At 42.5% G+C, this 22587-nt stretch overlaps 1 long non-coding RNA gene across 1 annotated transcript in view; it reads right to left on the bottom strand.

The window, feature by feature from the left end:
- Positions 1 to 20211, bottom strand: part of LOC141413952 (uncharacterized) — an 83520-nt gene extending 63309 nt beyond the window's left edge. The window contains exon 1 of the long non-coding RNA XR_012439009.1: positions 19665 to 20211. This is a non-coding gene — a long non-coding RNA (uncharacterized lncRNA). The remainder of the gene's footprint in view (positions 1 to 19664) is intronic.
- Positions 20212 to 22587: the final 2376 nt, after the last annotated feature.

The raw sequence follows: 22587 nt of genomic DNA, 5'->3' as shown, positions 1-22587 counted from the left end.
AAGCAATGTCAATGCTTACAAGGTCAAACATTTGAGAAGAGGAGAGTACAGAAGGCATAAAAAAGCCAATCTAGAGAATGAGAGAATCAACTAAAGATCTACAGGCCCATGGTAGGGCAACACTCAACAGCAGCAGACTAGGAGCCGCGAGGTTGTAGGGAAATTTATCTACAGTTCACGTGTGCTTCTCCATGACACACAGCAACATTGGTAGAGTAGGCTGATATTAATTAGCTACAAGGTTGAGCTTTGGCCAACCAAGCATGAAAGAAAACCAATGCAGCAACAATATTAAGACAGAGGCTGAAGCTGGAGAGAGCTTGAGGAGGGGCTTGTAGATGCGAAGAAGGTAGACAGAGAGGTGAATAGTCTGGAAGTCTTTAAGTACAATAGATGAATAATGTGAGTTACTGAATAAAAGAAGTAAAAAGATAGGTAGGAGGTTGTGGTCAGAGATTGGGATATGACCTAAGAGATCACAAATCTTAAGAGGTCCATCAGATGTGTGACTTAGGTTGATTGGATGTGAAGGAAAAAAGTGAGAAGATGCAGGAATGAGGACGTCGGGATGCTGTTCCTATGAGGCCTAAGGTAGCCCAGGCTGAGAATAGGGATTCAGAAGGAGAGTCTTATGGTATACATGCTGATCTCTTCCATAAACAGGGAAAATGACTAGATATTGTTCGGTGAGAAGGAAATACAGGGTGGCAATCACAAATCAGGGGCCAATGGGACAAGTCAGATCAATAGTCAGGTTTTATTTGGCAAGAAGCATGCTTTTGACTTAAGTGTTTTATAATGGGATTATTATTTACTGTTTAAAAGCCAGGAGAGTTCATAGAAAAATCTGGATTCTTTGGAAGACTGCTCTTAGAACCTCTGAAGACCTATTAAACACAGGGCTCAACTCCCTGCACATGGGACCTTCAGCTCCCCACTACTGGCTACAGGATTTGCTTAACTTACTTAAGTGATCTGTTTGCCCTTGTTAGCATTTCCCTAGGGTCCTGAAAGATAGGCATAAATGTTTTAGTGAAAGCTGGGCCAGATGAACTGAAGTACAGAGCAATAGAACATCGCAAGTCACCTGAGAAAACAAATAGGTGTTACGTGAAGTATCTAATGAGAAACTTCAAAAAGCTCAAACTAGCCAATAATCCCAACTACTCAGGAAAACAGAGAAAGGAGGACAGCAACTTGAGGTCAGCCCAGGCAAAAAGAGAACAAGAACCTATCTAAACAAATAAGCCAGCCATGGTGTACATACCTGTAATCTCAGCTACTCCAGAAGCATGAGTAGGGGGGTAGACATCCAAGGCCACCCCAGGCAAAAACACAAAACCCTACCTCAAAAAGCATAAAAAGCAAAAAGATTAGGGGCATGGATCAAGTGGTTCCTGGCTAACAAGAGCAAAGCACTGAGTGCAAGCTCCAGTACTACCAAAAAAGAAAGAAAAAATCAAGCTAATTATTTTTGGGAGCAATCTGGTGGCTGTGGTGGAGTCACTGACTTGGGCTCTGGGATTCCACTTCACCTTGACAGAGGCCCTGCCAGGACAGCTCAAGAACACCTAAGAATAGCACTGGTACCATGCCACTCTTCTTCCTCCGTCTGTCCAGAGATGACAGAGTCTCAGGAGGAGGCACTCTGCTAGATTGGATGGCCGCTATCCTCTTTACAGCATCTGTACAACAATGAATGACATCTCCATGGAGGCCACATAGGCTGTGACAACCAGGAGAGAGACAAATAGAAGATGCCCCTGCTAGGTCTCTTTCAAAATTTCCACAAAGCTGGGCTCAAGATCCAGGAGAAAGGAGTGAAACTTTTTACCTTCTCTTCCCTCACCACACAAACTCCAGTCCCCTTCACACTAAAACTCCTAGCAGTTCATTTCCACCGACACAGTAGATAGTCAATGGACTTTTGTAAGCAGCCCAAGAAAGCTGGCTGCCCTATCAAAGAAGCATTTTCAAGTAAATTGTTTTCCAGGTTCTGTAAAAACACCCTGCAAACGTGGACGCAGAGTGAATTTAGACTGTCTATATAGTAAAGCAGATTTCAGAAAAATCTGTCAAAGTTCCAGCTTGTTTTGTTCAAGAGCACTATCAATCAAGGCACCGTGGCTTCCACCTTCTCACGATAACTCTGTATTTATCACAGACTCTCTTTGTTCATCTTCCAAAGCACTTTTTGCCAAGGCTCCTCCTCCTGAAGTGCTTTGGGAGGTATCAAGACCCATGGACACGGTGGCCCTGTGGACTTCACTGCAGACTTTGACCCCTAATTAGGGGTAAATGGTGTGAACACAAGAATCAACACAGAGATAATTTGGTCAGTTGGTCCCTTGTTCTACAACATTGTCAAACATTCCAGACTCACTCCATATCTTGCTAGCCTATCTTAAAAGAAATCAAAGAGATCTGTGATCTCACTACGGCTTCCTATTCAGATTTCCAGTTGTACATTTTCTTCCTCTTTTGCCTTTTTTCTATACCCTCCTTGTCTAAAAGAAGCAATAAAAGGAATCAGAGAACAGTTTCTCACGTTGTCTCGCTTCAGCCTAAACAAGAAAATGTCTTATTAAAAAAAGAGGTGGGGGGAGAAAGGTGATATTTAATTTTATTGGGGAGAATGAATCCTTGCTAGAGAATGCCTAGGGCTAAATGAGACCATCAAACCCAGAGCAGAGCGGCAAACCGCATGCACGAATATGAAGTAATAGCTTTCTACTCTGAGGGAAGCTGACACTCAATTTCAGAAGCTTCAGGCAGGCAGCTCAGACTATGGAGAAATCACAGCCACCTTCTTGGAACCATTTACAATGGCTTCTACTCTCTGCAGTGAAAGCTTAAAAATGCAAATGAAATGGGGCCATTTAAAGAAAAATATCCCTGCTAACTGTGCTCTGGGAAAGAAAAAAAAAAGCCTATAGCTCAGAGGGCAATCTTAAAGTCAATGAAACTCGGCAGCGTTGGATGATGCTTCATTCTGATGGATAATGTATGCTGTGCCTCTCCCTCATGAGTTTAAAGTATTTAAAGAAAAGGGTAAAATCACCCTGTTTAGGAGATAAATTTCTTTTCTGAAAAAAAAAAAAAAGCCTGGCTTTGCTCTCACTTCTGGTTTGATGAAGAGTAAAACCAGAGCTTATTTTAAATATTTGCTGCTGAAAATTCCCAAGGATATGCGTATTTGAGGGGTGGGGAGAGGCTCTAAAGAGGTCATGTCTTATTCCTCTCCCCCAGCAAATGCATGCTTATATGATCTTGGAAGCCATGATAAAATTACTCCCTCAGGGACAGAGATTCCAATAAAGTCTGCAACGTTCATTATACACTGAACACCATGGACTAAGCTTAGCACTTTACATGATTCATCTCACCTCCATAACTTGATCTCCCACAGCCCACCTTATAGGGGAGGTAGCTAAAGTTACAGGGGAGGGGCATCAAAGAACTTATTTAGGGTTACAGAGAGTCCAAGTCAGCCTGTCAGCTCCATAACCTAAAGCTATGGAGGCCTATAATATCTTCTCAAAGAACATTCATTTCAATCCCATTCAATATGGCTCCCCAAATTGCAGCACAAGGCAGTAAATGATGTCTTGCTTTGGAATGTCTTTCTTTGAAATGGTACAGTCCTTTACAAAACCACTGCATTGGTAACACAGGTAGTTAGTATTTGGTGAACATGTACCATAAGCCTGGAGGTGAGGACAAAGGGAGCAGTTAATTGAGGGATATTTGGCGCTGTGTGCTCTTACTTTCAAGTCTACCTCTACTAAGCTACTTAACTCAAAGAAACACATACAGTGATTTGGAATATACATTTTTCTTGGTGCAACCCAAATATATTTTCCCATATCATGAGACATTTGAACTAGGTTCCAACCTTACAACTTTCTCTAAATCTGAATTTGATAAGATGCAAAGCAACAAGAACTCTCCCACACTTCTGGCAGGAATAGAAATTGATATAGTCATTGGGAAAATAATTTGGCATCACCTCAAAAATTTGAGCTGTGTAGACCCTACAACCCAGAATTATGGATCCCAGTTATATTCTCTATAGCAACTCTTGGGTGTGAGGACAAGAAATTAGGCACATGAATGTTCCTAGCAGCCATGTCTATGAACACTAACAGCTGGCAACAGCCCAAATGTCCACCATTAGCAGAAATGATAAATAAATTGTAGCATCTGCACCCAAGAGAACACTCTGATCTATTGAAAATACATTAATTACAGCTGCGTGCATGTATCAATGTGGTTGCATTTCATGACATAATGAACTAAAGAAGGAAGTAACAAATGAAAGCAGCATATGATATACATAATATTCAGAGCAGGAAAAACTAAATTATATTGTTTAGGGATGCATAATAAGTAGTAAGGCTATTTTTTTAAGCAAGCAATAGGTCATCACAAAAGTCTGAGAAGTGGTCAGCACAGGTATGGAAGAGGTGATATGATAGGGAAAGACACATGGCAGGATTGGGAAGCATCCAAGATTCTGCAACGTCCCATGATTAACTTGGAGGCTAATTTATTCATTAAGCAGTGTGTACTAAAATGCAGGAATTTTAGAAAGTATGTCCTTTTGTATGCACGATATATATGAATATACTCTCGTGTATGTCAATGTCAAAAGAGTAAGTGTCCTGGCCCAAGTGGCACAGAGTGAGCATTTGTTTTCATGTGGAGTTCTAAATGTTCTGGAAGCGCTGGGATTGATCCCTTCTCATCCTGAAATTCCCTCTAGAGCATGCCCCCAGGAGATTGTTCCATTCCTGATTAGAAACCCACAGTCACAAGATACTCAGTACCTCTCATGGCATTTTCTTCTATTTTTAGGCTTATTTTATAGGAAGTAGAACCCTTGATTTGTTTTTTTTAACTGTGGCAAAACATACATAATATAAAATTTATCATTTTAAGTCTACTGTTCAGTGCCAGGCATTAAGTGATATTATTGTACAGACATCACTACCATCCATCTCCAGAACTTTTTCATCTGCCCACCCTGAAAGTCTCCCCATTCAACAACAGCTCCCCATTATCTTCTCCCCCAGTCCCTGGCAACCACCTGTATTTCCTGTCTCCTGCCAGCACCTCACATGGGTGGAATCACACAAGACTTGTCCTTTTATGACTGGCTCATCTTATTTAGCATAATATCTTTGAAGTGTATCTATGTTGTAGCATATATCATAATTTCCTCCCTTTCAAGGCTGTAAAACATTCTGTTGTATGTATGTGCTATATTTTGTTTTCCTACTCATCTACTGATAAGTACCTACATTACTGCTACATTCTGGCTGTCATGAATAATGGTGCCATGAACGTGAGGGTAAGCTCATTTCTTCTTGACTGCTAGTAAGTTTTCTCTATACTCAACTAAAATTTGTCTCCTTATGACTTCTGTTGGTTGGTCTTTATTCTATGACCTTAAGTCCTCCCAAGGTAAATCCTCTTCCCTTTTCTCACAAGGAAACCTTTTAGTGGTTTCCTCTTCAGTCTAAGATCTATTAATCATCCCTTATATGATGCATTTTCCAAGTACCTCATCAACCTAACATAATTCTCTAGATACATCTTAGATTACATTAACTTTCGTAGAAACCACATACTATTGTTTCATCTTTTGCTTGTGGTCCAACAAAAAAGCGCTTCACCTAAAAACCCCCTTCCCTTTCAATATTAGCATCTGCAAAAGCAGGTCTCCCCCTTCTGTGGTTGTACTATTGATTTTTTTTTTGAACTTCAGTGCAGCAGACTTCCATTTATATGTGCTAAATCTCATCTTCTTAAACTTGGCCCAGTCTGCTAGTCTACAGAGATCATTTTTAATAATACCCCATATGACTCTGCCATACAAAAATTGGAAATCATATTTGTTATGGTGTTCCTTCATATTATTGGTTTATATAATGAGTAAGATACGATTAAAGCAAAGGTAAATTTTACCAATCTCTTATCAACACTTTATAAACTCAATCAACTTGGAAATACTGGTAACTGGAATGTCAGCTGACCCAATGATCCTAGTCTTACCTATTAGCATAGAGAACACGTTGTCAAACAAGTCGTGGAGTTCAAGATAGTCTAGCTTTACAGACCTTCCCAGACTTGCCAGTGCAGTCAGTCTATGATGAGTGACTTTGTGGGAGCAGTAAGCACACAGGTGACTACAGCTCACCTCGGTCTTTTCTAAGTATGCCTGATGTGTGAGTTTCATGTACTATGGAAGAGTTTTGTCAGAGCCACCCTCAAGTTCTCTTAGAAGGAACTTTGCAAGCTCCTCTTGCCTTCTTTTTGAAAATTAGGAGATTTTTTTTTTTCTGTTTCTAGTGTTCTGGGAAGCTTTCTATTCTTCATGACTGTGGAAAACAAGAATGTTGGGCCTTCATCTGCAAATATCTTTAATAGCTTAAGATGCAGCCACTTGGTCTGGACGACTATGATCTAATTCAATATGATTCCATGTTAGTCTTCCCACCTACCCTGAACTCATGTGTTTTAACCTCTCTTATTTGGGTTTCCTTGTTCCTGATGGAAGCTGAACTTAAATTCCCACTGGGCTCCCATTGTCTCTCATTCATTACTTTACATTACAATTTCCTCAAACAGTTGGTCCATCCATTCTTGGTCATTTTTATTGCTTTTCTTACACTTTTAAAGCTTGTTTGTTTGTTTGGTTTTGGTTGGGAGAAGATTATTTGTATTCCCTGGTGGATAAAAATGAAATGAAAATAGATATCCAGGTACCAAAACTAACACCCGCTATATAATGAAGAAGGTTTCTTCACACAAACGTCGGAACTACTGTTGATTTTGGCATGTGGGAGGCCAGTAACAGTGGCTCAAGCTTGTAATCCCAGCTACTAGGAGATCAGGAGGATCTCAGCTCAGGGACAAATCAGGCAAAAAGTTAATGAGACCCATCTCAACATATAAGCTGGATGTGATTGTACATGCTGTGGACCCAGCTACTCAGGAGGCATAGGTAAGAGCAGTGAAGTCTCATGGTCTGAGGTTGGCACCAGGTGAAAATGCTAGACCCTATTAAAAAAATAACTAAAGTTAAAAAAAAGAAAAGGCTAAGGGTAAGGCTCAAGTGGTGCCTGCCTTGCAAGTGTGAGGCCCTGAGTTTAAATCCCAGTACTGACAGAAAAAAAAAGAAAAAAAGAAAGAAAGAATGTTATAAAAGAACAAAAGAAATTGAATCACATCAAAGACAGACATGTAAATCAGCCCCACTCATTGCTCTTTTATCAGCCTGGGGACTATCAGGCCTCAGTATTTTCTTATTTCAAATGATGAGCTGAACTCAATTTCTAAGCAGGGCTCTGTTGTTCCTTGGGCAGGGATATTCTTTGCTGCACAGAACTATATGACACTCTGTAGACTTCTTGATTTCATAACCCCAAATGCAATTGTACCCTTCAGTCATTGTCACTGTGAAAGTTCACAAAAAACGTTCACGTTTCCAAACGCTCTGGTTGAGACCCACTGGTAAATGGTCTTTAATGTCCCCTTCAGCACTGAATTTCTGGGTCTATAATTCTTTGCAGGCAGATTCTTTGAAGTTTTTAATCTTTAGTAACTTTTAGTCAATAGCATATTACATTATTGAAGTCATTTTCTAGATGAAATAGATACAGGTAGTTCAATTTCAGCAGACATGTAACATTTTTATCCAATTTTTTTAAATTAGCAGGGGTAACTAATTACAAATCTAGACATCAAGAAAATTTGGTACATAATTAATCATTTAAGTCAATCAGATGTAGAGCCGAGATGAATAAAAATGTTGACAAATTCTTATCAGAGTATCACAAATAAAAAGGAAAGAAAGAAAAACTAGCTACTTAATTGGTGCCTTTTACCTTAGTTTTAAAAGAGTGAAAGCCTGACAAGTTTCTTATTCTCTCCTGTACCTTAAATTCTCTTGCAGATCAAAAGAATTTTCCCAAATCCAGGAGAAATATCTTCCAGTTCAGAACTGTATATTTGCCTTCTCTCAGAGCAAATAATTTAGCCCATCAACATGGTACCTTCCAAAAAGGCTTATTTTTTATCCTTCTCCTTTACAATACCTTCCTGCCCACCCTGCCCCCATACACACCAGCCCCTTCCCTTACTAGTTCCCCCTCCAAGGGGCAGCTTGCTTCCCCTCCTCAGAACCAGCACAGCTACTCTAGTTCAACACAGGGGTCTCTACAGCCTATTGGCTGTAGGAAAAAAAAAAAAAAGGCACAAGGCCACCTTCCCACAAAAATATCTGACCCCTTCCAAGGCTTCTGAGCAAGTCCAGACAGAGAGAGAAGATTGTGAAACCCAATGAAGACACCTCTTCCCCACCACCCCCCTCTCCTTGGTGGGGAAGTTAAAAAACGAGAAAGGAGTTCTCTTACAACAATGAACTCTATCAGGCTTTCTTTCTCTTCCTAACAGTTCTTGGATCTCACATCAGAAAAACATGTTATGTCATGTTCTGGTGGAGAGACTCACTTTCCACCCTGCAATGACACAGGAAGGACCTTCCAAAGAGAGCCCTTCCCACAGAGCCTGATGAAGTAGGCTTTATGCATGGCGCTCACTGGACTTGGCTGAACACCACCACCAAACCCAGCTTCCCCAGAATGATTTCCCAGGGTGGGAATAGAAGAAAGTTCAGTAACTTTTAAAACTGTTTTTTAAGAGAAGTTGACCTAGCTCCATCCTAAGAACTTTAACATCCTCCTAACCCTTTGTGGGATTTCCCCCCACCTAACTGGAAAGTGCATGTAGCCACACCACAACAAGCCGAGAGCTTCTCCCTGGGTCCACTGCAGTTCCCCAAGGGAATATGTTTTCTAAGATCAAAGAACCTCTGTGGGAACTATGTGAAAGAACACTATTACCAAGTGAGGTGGAATGAAATGGCAGGGGTTGGGCTGAAGAAAGGCAAGGGAAGGAGGAAGGAAGGGTGGGGTGTCACAGTGAACAATCAAGCTATGTGGGATTGTGGCTGCGGGCTGAATTAGAAACTTCCATAAATCCCCAACATTGAGATGTCAAACCAAAGCCACTCTTTGAGGCTAAAATTTGTTCTTGTCTGAGGAAGATTTTGGATTTTGAAAAAGGAGAGAAGTAATGAAAAATCAGAAGAAAATCCCAGAAGTCTTATTATTAAATGACACTTAAGTTCTTCTGATGATATAAAAAAAGCATTAAACATATAAAATTGCCCCAATATCCTTGCCTACAGAACAAACATAATGTACTATTACCAGAAGTCTTCCTCTGAAATAGCTACTAGAACACTAACCAATAAAAGAGAAAAAAAAGTCAGCTCGTCTTCATGATTGATTCAGGTTTGTATCATCCTAAATTCTAGCCAAAATTTTTTTTTTTAATTCTTCCTAAAAATGCTCCCAGCATTTTCCAAGTACAGGCCATAACAGGAATAAAAGCATTTTTTCTTTTCTTTTTTTCCCAGTACTGGGGTTTGAACTCACGGTCTTATACTTGTTAGATAAGTCTTCTACCATTTGAGCCACACCTCTAATCTTTTTTGCTTTCAGGTTGGGTTCACATAGGGTCTCGAGTTTCTTCTACTGTGATCCTACCTATTCCTCTTGTGTAGCTGGGATTACAGATTACAGGCATGAACCACTCTGCCCTACTTGTTTGTTGTGATGGGTTCTCACTAACTTTTGGACAGACTTTTTGCTCCAGCTGGCTTCTAATTGAGATCCTCCTAATCTCTGCTTCTCAAGTAACTGAGATTACAAGTGTGAGTCACTACACCTAGCCTCTTTTCTTTTTAAATTCTTATTTATTTATTTATTTATTTATTTACTTACTTACTTACTTGCTTACTTGACTGTTCTGGGGTTTGAACTCAGGGCTTCACACTTGTTTGGCAGGTTCTCTACCACTTGAGCCATGCCCCAACCCCTAGTCCTTTTTGCTTTAGTTATTTGATGTTTTAGTCAGGACCACCCTGGACCATATTCATCCTCCTTATGCTTCCCCAGTGTAACTAGAGTGACAGGTGTAAAACACCACACCCATCTTATTGGTTGAAATGGGGACTTGCTAACTTTTTGCCCAGGTTGTCCTCTGACTGAGATCCTCCCGATCTCTACTTCCTAAATTGCTGTGATTATAGGTGTGAGTCACTATAAGTACCTGGCTATTTTTGAACTCTCAATATGAATAATTTTAGATTTACTTTTTACTCTTTTTTAATTTTACAAAATACTATTTTTTAAAAAATCAATTAATTAATCAAGTTCTGACAAAGATTTTTAAGAACCACAAACAAGGTTTGGGCATGGCTCAAGTGGTAAACTACTCTCCTAGCAAGCACAAGAATCTGGGTTCAATCCTCAATACTGCACAACAACAAACGAGGACAGCCAACCAGACCTCCCAACCTTCAAGTAAACTAGAACCAGGTGCAAGCTTAGGCTAACTCAAGAAACCAGCTGTTGACTTCAGAAGTGTTTGAGGCCTCAGGTCAGCACTGTTAATTAAGTAGGTCCAGCTGAAGCTAAAATCTGGGAGATTTTTAAAGATCAGAATTGACATAAAAATATCCCTGAGTTTTTAGCGCTTTACAATTTACAGAGCGCTTCTGTATATTTCAGTTCCTTCTCACAACTCTGTGAGGTTTACCATGCTGTTACAGACACAGAAAATGAGAGCCTCCAAAAGTAGAGAAACTCAAGAGATGAGCTCCAGAAAAGGCCAATGCTAGACAAAAATATAGGTCTTCTAAGTCTGAGCCAGCTGTCAGATCCCAGGTGCTGAAGCGAGAATAGGGATCCCGCAGGATGGGGGAGGAGACATCTGTTGGGAAACACAAAGCCCTAACAGAATCAGGCAAATAAGTCATCTCCAGTAAGCATTTCCAAACTGGAAACATGTTCTGTTCCCCTTTCCCACATGGCATCTCCAGCATTTACTAACAAATTCTGCAGGGCCAAGTGGCGCCAGTGGTGCCCCATCTCCCTCCCGCTCTGGCTGAGCTGAAGAACAAAGCAGCCTACTTCTTTCCCATGGCTGCTTCCCTATCCAGAAAACAACAAATAATACACTGAGGCATCAGAAGGCAAGAGATGTGGTCCACACTTCCAACTCCAATTGCCCAGGCCTAATACACTTCAAGGAAAGGCCTAATGCCACCTTGGTCTTCTTGTCATCTGCCTCTGGGTAACAGAACTATACAGAGCAGTGCTTCTCAACCTTGAATGAATCACCTGGGGATCTTGCTAAACTGCACGTTCTGATTCAGTAGGTCCCAAAAGGCCCACCTAACAAAGTTCCAGGTGCTTGCTGCTGCCCAAGGACAATGCTCTGACCAGCACAGGTGTAGAATCTGGGGTTAGAAGGAGCCATAGAAATGATCTTTCTCAATGCTTTTAAAACTGTGTCTCTGGGGAGTTCTGACAGATAGTTCAAGGGATAAAGTGAAAGACAAGGAGGAAACCAAGAGTCCTGTACACCTACCTTGACCAGAATGCTATCTTCCCATTCTAGAAACTGGAGTCCATCATAAGACTTCATCTGATACAAGGGTTCCTTTGTTATTATAAGTTTGAGAGCTGCCACTTAAATCTAACAACCTCACTTTATAGAAAAGGAGTTCGAGTCAGAGAGAGTACATGATTCTCATGAGATGACACAGCAAATTAGTGGCTAAGCCAAATCACAGCTCTGGGCTCCTCTTCACTATTCTTGCTCACCTCAGAAACACCATGATTCAGTGATTTCTCTACTTTTTTGGGGGTTTACCAAGGTAAACCCACCAGAGTCCAACAATGACCTAGCTCTTTGTAGGCAGACAACCTACCTCTCCCCACCAGGAAAGCATTGTTATGCCATCTCCACCTAACAAGTCAGGGCATCCATCAGAGGAAGTAAGAAGCTTACTTGAGCAAGGTAAAAGCAAGGAGTGTTCCCAGAGGCAGAACTAGGGCTGGCTGTGGAATGATTCCAAGAATGGGAAGGCATGTGCCTACAAGACCTCAGAATTCCTTGTCTCCAGGGAGGGGCCCAACTGACTCACCAGGGCACTTACAGACTGCTTACTTTAAGCTGATTTGCAGAAGGCATGCTAAGGCAGCTGCAGGGCCCGGCTGTACGGGAAGGTTTATCACTGGTAGAAGCAAAGCAGAAGCTGGGGGAAGTGTATGAGGGCAGGGGACAGTCCCCATGAAGACTGCCTCTAATACAAAGACTGTGAACATGAAAGATCAAACACTGATTGTCAGGCTTGCAAGACTGGACCAGGGGCTATTTGAGAAAAGCAGAAGACTTGATTTATGACCCCAAAGACTCAACCATCCAGAGAGGTTGTAAAGAGGCAACTAATACGTGTGAAATAATTAGCAGGCAAAACAAAACAGCATGTAATTAAAAACTAGACTGAGGGGCACAAACATAACAGCTATAGGTCAGAGCAAAAAGATCAACATGGGCTGTGGTATATTGAAAAGAAAACATGAAGAAAGCCACACAGCAGCAGTGGTAGGGTAACAATGCAGAAGGAGAGAAATAAGTCATAGATGATGATCCAAGTGGTCAGAGGAACCAGGGAACGCTATCAGTATCATCCAGAGGGTGCAATATGAATTAAATCTTCAAGAAAGCAAGGGAGGGAGTGGGTGACTTGGGTTCAGACTCCTCCTACCAGAACCATGACTAATTCAACCCAGCCCAGCTCAATTCCAAACCTTTTCCACAGGGTCTTGCTAACTTCCTGTGCTATTCAAGCAACTCTAAGAATCCTGATAGGACATATACAACAGGAGAAACTCTGAGTTCCACTGCATGGTGGTTCTGAGCCAACATCAAGGTTGCATGTCAAAAAATCAATATCCATTCATTGTTTCCAGTTCTGGCTAAAGCCAGAAAGACTTGGATACACCCAGAGAATAGAACCGTATCAGTCACAGGAAAAGACACTAACCCTAGAGAATCAGAGATACTCTGTTGGAAACCACTCAGTCAATGATGAGGGAGAAATCCATCAACACTTCTCCACACTCCCATCTCTTGTCTGACCTGAACTAATGGGTAAGAATGAATCTTGTTAAAATCTCAGTCCTGACTCACACACAATCTTCCCACATGTACATCTATGAGGGAGGTAAGTCTCAGTGATGCTCACTTCCCAAGGATGCCCTGCTCAGCCCGTAAACCTAAGGATGGAATTGATTGCCAAACCCTCTACTTCCTGCCTTACCACCATCACCTACCTCCATGGAACCTGACAGTACAGGGGTACTGAGCTCAAATGGATTCAGCAGCCTGGCCTTCATTCAATCCAGTGGGATCCCCAAGGATTGTAAACAGCATGCCACAGATTCTGTTACTTCATCCCAGCCTCTATGTGACCCATCCCAGCAACCTAAATTTTCCTTCCATCTGTCTGAAATCAGCTTTGGGTCCTTCCCAAAGCATACAACCTTCAAGGAGGCTCAAGTTCTACTTTTAAAAAAAACAAAGCTAGATACTTGGGAGGCTGAGATTAGGAGGATTGCAGTTTGAGACCAACCTGGGCAAATAGTTTATGAGACCCCCCCCATCTCCAAAATAACCAGTCCAACATAGATTGGCGGTGTGGTCCAAGCAGTACAGTGCTTGCTTTTTTTTTTTTTTTTTCAGTACTGGGGTTTGAACTCAGGGCCTAGACCTTGAGCCACTCCACCAGCCCTTTCTTGTGGTGGGTTTTTTTCCGAGATAGGGTCTTGTGAACTATTTGGCCAGACTGGCTTCAAACTTCGATCCTCCTGATCTCTGCCTCCTGAGTAGCGAGGATTACAAGCATGAGCCACTGGCCCCTGGCAAGAGTGCCTTCTTTGCAAGCACAAAGCCAAATTCAAAATCCCAGTCTTACCAAAAAAAAAAAAAAACAAAGAGGCCAGAGACACCTGATTTGTCCCTTCTGGCATTTGAGGACACGTAAAAGGTGCCATCTATGAAGAAAGGACCTTACTAGACACTGACTCTCCTGACAACTTGATCTTGGATTTCCCAAGAACTGTGAGCAATAAAGTTCTGTTGTTTTTAAAAAAAAAAAAAAAAACAAAGCTAGAGATGATGGTGCCTTCCTGTAACTGAAACACTGAGGCTAGGCAGAAAGATCATGAGTTGGAGGCAAGCCTGAGCCACTTAGCCAGATCCTATCTCAAAAAAAAAAAAAAATTCATCTGCAATTTTTAGAACTGCAAGGAGCCTTAGCGTCCATCTTCTCTGGGCCCATCACTTGGCAAGTGAGAAGGCTAAGGACCACAGATATGAAGTGACTTGTCCAGGGTTTTACAGGTCCTTGGTAGAGGGTGTAGGCTAGAATCTAATTCTCCCAATTGCCAACCCACAGGAAGTTTGAATTACCTATTGAGAAAATGGAATTATTGTCTAAAACCTTGCCTGGCCTCCATTTCACCATATCGCTTGGGCCAATTGCAAATGAAGACACGCGCCTACTGACCGCATGACCCATAAAGGATCCTGGTAGTGGGATGGAAATGAGCCTTGATCAGCTGTTTCATTTGATTTCACTTCACTTTAAAGCATGAGCCAGAGATGATTACAGCACCAACCTAGATGGCACACCTATGTAACATAGTCACCACAAAAAGGAAGGTAAGGCAGAGTGAAGTGAAGCCCACATAAACTGCCTCATTAAAGAGTGAAATGGCAAAACAGAGCTTATTAACTCTCTGGTTATATCTTGCAACAACTGTGTGATTAACTCAGGTCACTCCCTGATGCTTGTTTTCAGACGTTCCAACTACTCATTGTCTGTAACTTTTTTGTCAAGCCCCAAGCAACAGAAATCCCACGCTCACTCCATCTTCAATTGTGCTGAAAAGAGTCCGTGTGGATCTGGCAGACTGTTCAGAGCCAAATGAGCACTGGGCTGAGAGCCCAGGACACCTGGGTTTATTTGTTATTCACTGAGTGACCTTGAGCAAGAGGGTTCACATCTCTGCATTTGCCTGTGTGGGAGAGTTAAATTGAAGATAGAGAAGTAAATAAAACAAACTCCACAGGTGCCCTTCCATCCAAGGTGTCTATGACATTGATTGGTACCAATACCATTGCTTGGCTTCCATTTAAGGCATAATGAGAGAACAGAAAACTAACAGTTATTGAACATCCACTGTCTACCAAAGATGGTACTGGGACATCCCCCCCCACCCCGCCACCGCTGCAACGATCACAAATGTTAAGTCATTCATCTAAAGTAACACAGCTAGTGAACAACAGAGCCGAAATTTAAATGTTTCTCTGACTCAGAAGACTAGTCTTTGTACTGTATCACACTGCAGTTAATAAAAGATGAGATCCTATAACTGAGAGATAGGAGGGTGGGGATGGTTGAGAAAAAGGCAGGGATACAAATTTCAAGCCAGTTGAATCAAGAAAGTTAAGTAAATGAAGAATGGAAACTGGAAGGGAAATAAATGGTAAGCTGATTCCCTCCTCTAAAGGACCTTTAGAGAGTCAAGTCCAGCAGAGTGTGAGATTTCTTTCTTTTTGAGAGGGAACTGAATCTAGACTATTATGTGAAATCACCTAACTTATGTCTATGCCACACAACTCATAAAAACTCCAAACATCATAGAAGCCCATGACCAAACTGTGGCCCCCAGTTTGCAAACTCTATACATTTAAAATAATGTCCTAAACATACAAGTAAGAGGGACTAGGGTATTTTACCTTAGGACCCTCTCTGGGTTTTCAGGAAAAGTGAATTTTCCTGGAATGCTCAGAGCCAGGGCACTGTGATTCAACCAACTCCACCAAATTGCTGGAGCTTACACCAGCAATTCTCTTCTATCCTGGAGAGTGAGAGTGGGGGAGCCAGATGTGCACGCCCCTACAGCCAGCAAGAATACCCTTTTTTTTCTAATAAGCAACAAATTATTTGAGGGAACTCAGATGAAAACTAGTTCTACCCCTATAGTTAAATCCAATTATACCATAATTATAGGGAGTCTGCACACATCAGAGCTTAGATGGAAAAGAATAGGAACACTGCAGCTCTCAAAACATTGGCCAGAGGTAAACCTGTAATTTCTCCTACTGTTGTCCTGGTGGAACCTCCATGGGAAAGAAAGCACAACAGAGCTAGCTCTTGATTTTCCATCATAGAACAACCTGTGAACGAATGCCTCTCTGCCACTGTGTATGTTGGTTCTCGTGTGGATTCAGAAAAAAAAAAAAAAAAGAAAGAAAGGGGAAGTATCTCTTATTTCCTTTTAGACTGGCTAGAAAATAAGGATGGGCTTATCCGGTATTAAGCACTAGATTTGTTGAGAAATAAGACATTCTCATTTTTAAATTCTTATCATTGCTAACTTTTAATAGTTTTTCTGAAATGGGGTAAGAACGGAACACTTAGGTTTTAAATTTCTAAGTTTGAGACTACAAAGGAAACTTTTAGAAATAGCTCTCATTCATTGCAAAAGAGACTATTTACTTGTTCATCTTCCATTCTTATACGAACCTGGGTTTCTCAAGTTTGAGAAAATGTTAAATTACTGTTTCTGTTGGCTACAATAGAAACAAGAGACTAAAACTTGGAAAGTTTGATATGTACAACATTATAATGGCAAATTTTGTAAATTAATATTCTTTTACTGAGCATACACAGCCATGTCTCTTCCTTTTTGAAAGTTTTTCAACTGTGTTCATGACAACTGAAGGCTCCACTCTGAGGAGAACGCAAGGCATTGTGCCTTCTGGGTTAAATATTCTAAGGGCTTCACTGAGGATGGGTTGATTTTGTAGAAGTAATCTCACGCTATAATTCCTCCCTAATCCCCATCTCATTTTTGTGACAAAATATGTGACTGGAAGGAAGGGAAGTTTGAGTCAATTCATCAAACAGGTATTAACCTTGCCATTGGGCAGGGCAGTACACTAGGTTCTGTGGGATGACAGAAGTGGCTGAGAATCTGGAAATATAATGGGGTGGAGATGGCCTGAGAAGTCAGAAAACCCTTTTTCCAAATGGAGATTCTGACATGTACTGGTTCTGTTACCTCCACAGACCGCTTCACCTCGGTTTTCCTCATCTCTAAAAAGTTAGTGCCATGAAGAATACAGGAGCAGGAAGTGAGGAAAATCCTAGCATAATAATTGTCAGACAGGCACCAAAGTGACTTAGTGGACTCCACCCTGACCCCTGAGGGTTGCTCTGCCCATTGGCAGAGAGAAAGATACCCACCTTAGCCACACTGGGAAGAAGAACCATGGCGAGAAAGATCCCAGAGGGGTGTGGTCAGAGAACAGTAAGTGAGGGGAGTTCGGGAAGAGAGTAGTGTTTTAAGCTTTGGTAGCTTCCAAAGAACATTCTGGATGGAGTGTAACCAAAAGAACAAACTGGGAAAGCTGCATCTCTGAGGAACAGAAGGTAGCCATGTGAGACTGGAGTTGGGGTATGGGACCAGAGGCCATCAAGGGCTCTCAGCAATCCCGACCTCAGCGTGCTGAGTGTTTGTTACTGGATAGCAAAGCAGGCAGGGAAGTCTCCAAAATGTGGAGAACCAGTAGAGAGGGGAAAGGTGGGGTCAGGTGTGCTAACACACGCTTAACAACTGGCTCTCAGGAGCACCCTGGTTTGCACCATGGGGTAAGTACTACCACCAGGGCCAATTTCAAGTCAGCAACATGTTTAACAAAAGAATGGCCAACTGTCTCCTTAAATGTAAATCATCAACCCCCGCAGCAGGTATTAGCCAGGTGCTATCTGCCTCCCAGTTGGGTTGAGAAGGACTGAGGAATGCCATTCAGGTCCTCAGCACCCAGCTCTGAACCCAAAATCCAAGCACATCTGGCAGCTCTTGGGTCCATAAAATTCTGCATTTTATCATTCTGGAATCTCAATTGTGATAACCATTCATGGCAATTGTGAAGTTCTTCAGAGTTTAGGGGGAATGTTCCCAGGTGCTATCCAGTCATTATTTTCATGTCTGTAACTGGAGTCCTATGCCAGAGGCCCACTCTGGTGGTTCCAACCTGTGAGGTCTCGACACTCACCTCAATGCACCGATTAGAGAGATAAGCAGTGGTGAAGGTCAGAGAAAGGGATTTATTATACGCTAATTATGCCCAAGAAGAGGGAGAGTAAGTATTTCAGCCCATCTGTGGGATACAGACATGTTTAAATAGAGGAAGAACTGGGGCCTGTCGTGAGATGTATGCATAGTTAAGCAGTCCTGATCAAAGGTGTAGAGTCAAAGGTAAGGTCCAGTGATCAAAGTATGATGAGGTTGATTATCATCTCAGAATTGGTCAGGTAGGGGCTGTGGTCACTCATGATAAGAAAGTCATTTTTGCCTAGGGGCACAAGAGCCATAATTATCCATACACTCTGTCCTTCCGGAATCCAAGGTAACCACAGAAGACAATGGCTCAGAGCAAAGGAGGCAGATGAAAAATGGAAGCAGAATATTTGTAGGTCCAAGTAAGAGTCAGTGCTTTTCGCAGAAACAGTTTCTAACTACCTGTTATACCTCTGATAGATGAGGAAGCCAAGTATCAAGAGTCCTTGTGAAGACTAAATTGTACAATCAGCAATCAGCAATTAACAGAGTCTGGGCTCAAACCAAAGTCAGTTGTCTGTAAGTCCCTTTCCTCACCACAACCATGATCCCAGAGAGGTCTCACTGCCCCACACCTTGTTCATTCCAGTTAGGTAAAAAATGATGAGTGTCCTTTCCCTTGCCCTTCTGCATCCTGATTTCAAATGATGCTAAAAATGTTTAGGCAAAGGTCCTCCCAGCCCTGGGAAAGGCCCTTTTATTTCCCAGCCCCACCTCAGCGAGGCCAGTGTCCCAAAACTCCAAGCTCCTCACAAGCTTTTCTCCCAACCTGGCTATCTCATCACCTACAAACTGCTCAGTCCACAGTCCTGCTTATTAAATTGTAGGATTCTCCCATTCTGCTGCAGCAACAGGGCTCCTCGACTGTTTTATTGCTCTGTTGCTCAGATCTGCTGAACTCAGCAGCAAAGCTTGCTTCTCCAAGACTCAGCCAAGCAAGATGGACGAGCTGGCAGCTCCTAATGTGTTCTGAGAGCAGAGACCTGTGCTCTGTACCCCAGAATGATCCCTCAATTTGGTTTCTAATTGTTTTGTCTAAATGATGCAGGTATGAGCAGGGAGACCCAAACTTGGCACTGTTTGCCCCTTGATAGGCTCAGCAAGAGTTTGTTCAAAACTTCCACACAAAAATTTTGCAACAAGCTGACTGTCTCCCTCTCTTTCTACTTCAGACATTTTGCCCATCCAATCAATTTCCCTTCTCTGGCTATTAGTCAAGCCAGGCTAAAATACTAAGTGGAAAATTAGCTGTGTGCATAAACATGTGCATGTGAATACACAGAAGCGCACACACACACACACACACACACACACACACACACACACGCACACCAGTCCTCCCCCTATCCCTCATGCTGAGCTAAGCAGCCAGGTGGCCTCACAGCCTTTCCACCTCCCTTTACAGACTCACTGACCACTTTCTCCCCATTAAAACTTGCCCCTCTCTTGCCAACCTTCCTTCTTAATTTAGCAAATTTTACTGGCATCTCATGAAACATACAAAAAAACGCAGCCAGGCAGCCAACAGAGATTGCCAAACTCGATTACCTGCGTAGATCCATCCTGCAGAGATGCCGATGAGGAAGACTTTGGCTTAGAATTTTTACCTCCTGGGCAGGATGGGTTCCTTCAAACCTCTTTCCATCCTTCATTCCAGACCCCCCAGGAAGTAATCAGTGGTCCAGAGTAGAACTTGTGTTTTCTTTTCAACCCTGCCCATCTCTGCTCAGCCCCACTTCCCCTCACAGATGCTCTCTTTTCTCCAGTTGGTACATTTGCTCTTGCATTTCAGAGCTCAGGTGGGTGGAACCTCCTCTGTGAAGCCTTCCTAAATTCCGAGGCAGGGAAAGCTCCTCTCTCAGCTCCTACCAGTGATGAAGGGGCTATTACACTTGACCCTTATTTTGGTAGCACTTGTTCTCATGCTGCCTTCCTCACTGTTCTACAAGAAAGTCCTAGGGTTGAGGGCTTGGAGCTTTGTCATCTCTTATTTCCAGTACTTGGTAGTGTAACTGGCACATACCAGTTGCTCATAAATGTTAAGAGAAGATACAAATTAACACATGACACCAGGTTTTCCTCTGTATTCTTTACACATTCCAAGTTTCCAAATCCTGAGAGCCCTGGGTCAGTGCCAGAAAGTGCAAACTTTCTCTAGTTCAGTGTTTCTGGACCTCCCTCTGGGGGTTTCCTCACATGAACTTCTTCAGCTTATGAGAACCTTTTTTATTAAGAATACTCCTGAACCCTTCTGCTTTCCTAAGATAGCAGTATTTGCATGCTAATTTACAAGAATAAAACCCCAAGCAGGTATTCTCTGTGGAGATAGAAGTCCCCCATCACAATTTCCTGTGGGAAACTCAGAGATTGCCCGTGGTGCTTCATAAGAGCTAATAAATACGGAGACCAAACGACAACCGACTTCACTGTCCAGTCCTACAACGCCCTCTATGCCCCCTCTTCAGTCTTCAGCAGAGAGGTGGGTGGGCCCCCTGTGGGTCTTTTTCAGCTGAAAGACCAAGGTAGCCTGAGAGGAAGGGGCCAGCAGAAAAGAATGTAAACAGGGCAGGTTTCAGCCTGCCTCACTCCCTCTGTGCTCTCCAATAAGCCCATCTCAGGAAATAAGGGGCCTCCAGCCCCACTTCAGAACAAAGGAGTGGGTGATGGGCAGTCAGGTCGCCCACAGCAGGAAAACAAACATTGAACTGAAAATCCTGAACATTTGGCATTGGATCCAATCCATGCTGGAGTGGGCATAAAGGCAAGGGGGCACAAAAGCAGACCCCAAGTCTCTTCCCTGTCACCCAGTCAAGAAATGTTTCCTGAGCATCTGTGGTGTTACCAAGGCTTTCTAGGTGGTAAGAATAAAGGACCCTGTTTTCAAGGAAACTCACAATCTAGTGAAAGAAAAAGACAAGAGCTACTAACTCCAGTCTGATGACTATACAGGCACGCCCAGGTCACAGACATTATGTGTGGGGTGAGGTTGTGTCCTCAGGAAACAGTCAGTGTGCAGAGCCAACACAAACTCAACTCTGGCTGCCCAACACTTATACAGGACAAAGCAACTAAAGAGAAACAATAAAGTGCATATTCAAGTTGGGAGGAAGGGGCTGGATTTGCTGTAGTCTTGGGTCAGGCCCTTGGCCCCATCTGTACAGACAGTTGTCCTGCACCAGCTGGTGGGAGCTGCTACTGCTGCTGACTCCTTTCACTTGCTCCTTGGGGGGAAGACTTCAGCCTCTCAGGAGACTGTATTAACTCCAGAATCATCAGGTTTCTTTTGTTGCCTGCCCTTGTCATCTGTGTTCTGTTTCTAAAAAGATACCACTGTAGGGATCTGGTGCCACGAAAGGAAATTACCTCTAGTTTTACTCCATGGGACCACACAGGACAAACAACTAACTTTTCTATGTGGCATGTGTTTGTGAACTTGAAAGCAGCCATACTATTCTAGCCCCCACCTTTCTCCCATATCACTTCTTTAAAATAAACTCCCTGCTTCTTAATCCCAACTACTACCACCACCACCAAGGTGATTTGTTTCCAAGTGCACCACGATCCTGCTCTCTCCATTCTCACTTTTCTTTCTCTCTTTTTTTTTTTTTTTCCAGTACTGGAGTTTGACCTCAGGGCCTACATCTTGAGCCACTTTGCCAGCCCTTTTTTGCAATGGGTTTTTTTTTAAGATAGGGTCTCACGAACTATTTGCCCGGGATGGCTTCAAACTGCTATCATCCTGATCCCTGTCTCCTGAGTAGCTAGGATTACAGATGTGAGCCACCACTGCCTAGCTTCTTTCTCACTTTCAGGTTTGTATTGTCTCCCTCTAAAAATGTGAAGGTCACAATTGAATGTAATAACCAAGGATAATCTAATTAGTATAGATAAGGGCTGTCACCACCCATATTTATTTATTTATTTATTTATTTATTTATCTCATTCCTTCCTTCCTTTTTTTCCTTCCTTCCTTTCTGTCCTTCTTTCCTTCCTTTTTTTCTTTCCTGTTCTGGAGACCGAACTCAGAACCTTGTGCGTGCTAGGCAAGTACTCTATCATTGAGCTACATCCCCAGCCAGTTTCATATTTCAAATAATGCAAACAAAGAGAGAACTTGCTCTTTTAGCATCCACATCACACTGTTGAGTCCCACAAAGCTTAGAATAAGCTCAGACCCTATTTTTGTTTTTTTTGTTGTTTGGTTGTTTTTCTTTTCTATTTATGCTTGTGCTAAAACACCTTCCCCACTCTATATTTGTGTAGTTCCTTTCTGGGTCACAGAGCACAACCTGTCAGTGGCAGAAGAACTAGCATGCACACTTCTGTACTCTGATTCCTAGCCAAGAAATGTCTCAAGGAGAGCTCCTCCCTGCTCCTTAGCTCATGGAGCAGAGCAGAGACCTAGGATGAGCAGAAAGCTAAAGACAAAGACTCAGTCTATAGGCAGCCCAAGAGTCCCCTCCAGGGCATG

Source organism: Castor canadensis, chromosome 11 (assembly GCF_047511655.1).
Source record: "Castor canadensis chromosome 11, mCasCan1.hap1v2, whole genome shotgun sequence".
Lineage (NCBI taxonomy): Eukaryota > Metazoa > Chordata > Mammalia > Rodentia > Castoridae > Castor > Castor canadensis.
This window is presented reverse-complemented; position numbering and strand designations above follow the sequence as displayed.